This window comes from Sturnira hondurensis, unplaced genomic scaffold (genome assembly GCF_014824575.4).
Source record: "Sturnira hondurensis isolate 20B ecotype Veracruz unplaced genomic scaffold, ASM1482457v3 Scaffold0019006, whole genome shotgun sequence".
NCBI lineage: Eukaryota > Metazoa > Chordata > Mammalia > Chiroptera > Phyllostomidae > Sturnira > Sturnira hondurensis.
The window spans coordinates 844,857-847,944 of record NW_028091637.1 but is presented as its reverse complement, the minus strand read 5'-3'; the positions used below and the strand labels follow the sequence as shown (position 1 = coordinate 847,944).

At 39.7% G+C, this 3,088-nt stretch overlaps 1 pseudogene; it reads right to left on the bottom strand.

Moving 5' to 3' along the window:
* Positions 1-422: 422 nt before the first annotated feature.
* Positions 423-1,288, bottom strand: LOC119004046 (60S ribosomal protein L6-like; annotated as a pseudogene).
* Between the last annotated feature and the right edge of the window lie 1,800 nt (positions 1,289-3,088).

Genomic DNA, 3,088 nt, shown 5'->3' with positions numbered 1-3,088 from the left:
ATCTAAAAAGCACAGATGCTGAAGTCAGCATTTTGACTGTGAACTTTGCCCCCTCCAGTTAATGTCACAAAACTTCTGTTTCCAGCTTGTGGGATGGTCATGGGAGCATCCATCTCACAAGGTTTTAAAGGTAAAATGAGATAATCTAGTATGTTAAAGGCACGTTCCATTCCGAAAGGTTTTGTAAATGCTAGTTATTGTCACCCTTTGGATAAGCCAATTGATCAGGGATTTGGAAGACTATTTCTGAGCTTTGATGTGTGAGAGCAGCATTTTTCTTTAAGACTTCAAAGAGGGATTTGAAGTTGAACAAAGATAAACACCACAGTGAGAAGTTTAAAAACATCATTTCTGATTAAGGAAAATAAATGGACTAATCTTTATTAGCATTATCTACTAATTAATAATACATTTTATTTTTATTTTTAACAGATCAGTTATTTAATTAGGCTCTTTGTAAGCCATTCAGAACAGAATTTTGTGATTATAAAGCCCATGTGTGAAAGCAAACAGAGCAGAAGCAGCCCTGGAATTGAGGGTAAGTTTTATTTTTAGCAGAATTTGCAAGTCCACTGCCTCTGATCAACCTTGTGCTGCTCTGTAATCTTGTATTTCTCTTTCTGTGTCAAAATTCTCACCCTCCTGGTGTCTTGGCTTGTGCAGCTTCTTAAAATAAGATGTTTGGGGATTTTCACATCAGTGATACCAATTTTGGTGGAGATGGAAACAACAAATTTCTGGTGTGTTCTGTGCAGAGACCTCAATTAAGGGACAGAGGTCCAGTCACACTGCTCAGCTACTTGAGTAAAACCCCCCTCCTGGCTCTGTACCACCCAATGAGCATGACCAGAATGGTCCCAGGAGTGATTCTGGCCCACAGTTCTCTGACATGCTGCTGGCTGGAGGGTTTCTTGCAATGGTTCAACTGCCCTTGAGGCACATCTTCAGTAGGATAATATCTAGGAACTTTGCAAAGTTTAACCACTTGGGTACCACCATTCTTGTCGCCACCACTGACTGGTTTTCTAAGAGTAGCAAGAACTTTCTCCTTTCTCTTTTCAATCCTGGAGTTAGCTGCTGAATACTTCCTCTTGCACCTGACCTTTTGGGATTATATCACTGACCAAGAGTATCTGTCAATTCCTCTGAATAGTACAGGGTTTCAGCCACAATGGGGCTTCCCCTTCTTAGGCGTCTTGACCTTGAGGTTACCCTTCTTAACCTTTCCACCAGCATCAGCCTTCTTGGCTTCTGCTTTCTTCTCCTTAGTATCTGGCATCTCAGTTTTTCACATGCCATCTTGAAAGATAGGAAAAGTTTTAATAATATTTTTTAATTTAACAGAGTCCGAGGAGTTTTCATGGCAAAGAAAACATTCTTTTCATTCGTTTTGCTTAATTCCTACTGCCCTGGGAAAAACAGTTCATTTCAAATATCAAAAAGCTCTGATGGACACTAGGGAACAGGCAATGAATGTGAGCATTCCTGCCACCTGACCTAATACTTTCAGTGAATAGTCTTCTTGTGTGTAGTAATAATATATTTGTAATAATTTATTTGTAATAATTAAGGAGAACTGTTAGGGTTCTCCACCAGGCACAGGTTCTTACTGGGGTAAACAGAAAGGGGTGCTTGCTGTCTTCTTGCAACAAAGAGTTTAAAAAGCCCCCCAAAACCTCCCTAAAGGAAACCCCTCCCCCACATACCAACTTGAAGTGGGATAACAATGATTTCACCTGACTGAAAGGTCTTCTCCCCTGCCTTTTCCAAAGAAAATAGTTTTTCAAGCAAATAGATAGGACGACATCCAAGCTAGAGAACAGAAAGTTGGATATGAAGAGAATTTCCATAAGTAATTACTTATGGAAATTAGTAAGATAAACCAGCTTCTAGCTTTCCCTCCCCTGACTCTGTTCTCCACTGCACCATTTTAAAAACTCTAACAGCTCCATAGAGTACAAGCTTTTTAGCTGGCGACAGTCCTTCAGAATTTTGGCTTCATCCAAACTGTGCTATTTCCCAAAGCAGTCCTAGTCTCAACTTCATCTGCGACTTTGCTCGTGTTTCTTCTCCTGCAAGAGACGTGCCCTGGGTCTCCCATCCTCTACCTGGATAAGACCTCTTATCCAAAGATTGCCTCTTCATGAAGCCCTCTTCTAAACCACCTCTTCCAGCCCTCCAGCACAGTCTTGCGTTCCTTATTCTAAACTCATTGGTTACTAAATTCACTTTTAGAGCATTTATTCCATGGCTAAGCTATTGCTGAACTGCCTGTCTCTCCCACAAGACTGTTAGCTCTTTGAGAGAAAGTATTATAGCCTCTATTCTTAGATCCTATATATCTAGCACATAGTAAAATTTTACACCCTTCACAAATGTATCTTAAATGCCCACATATTTCAGCATTTGGCAAATTACTTTGCAAGTAAATATTTTAGGCTTCATCCATTTAGTCTGTAGTAATTCTGCTATAGGAGTCTACTCAGCCCGGATAGAGCAAAAGCAGCGATAGTTGATATATAAACAAATGAGTTTGATGTGTTTCAATAAAACTTTGTTTACTAAAACAGGCGGTGAGTCAGATTTAGCCCAAGGGCCATAGTTGGCTAATCCCTGATAAACTAAAACATAGAATGAATTAGAAGGCCCTCAAAACTTATCCCTCTGAGACAAAGTCAAATCCAAGAGGATATGTGATGATGTAAGGGTAGATAGAAAATGCTAACAGATCCCTTCTAAGCCGAAATAAAAGGAAAGGAGTGACATCATAACATTCCCTTGCCCTCATCCTGGAAACTAGGATTAATCTAGGTTAACATGCTACAACTGGGAAAGTAGGAGTCCATCAACAGCCTTATGAAGACTGTAAATCCAATGTTTGCTGATACCATATTCTAGTAATTAAACTTTTTAGTTCATAGATTAAGAGCGCCTACAAATAGAGAGCAACAGACTGCCTTATAGGGTACATTTTTTCCCATATGCTCAGGAGAAGCTATATAACAAGGGAAAATGGTAGGTACCAAACACATGATTGCCTACAGCAGAAAGGAAACAAAAGAGATGGAAATGCTAGCTCTGGTCTCAA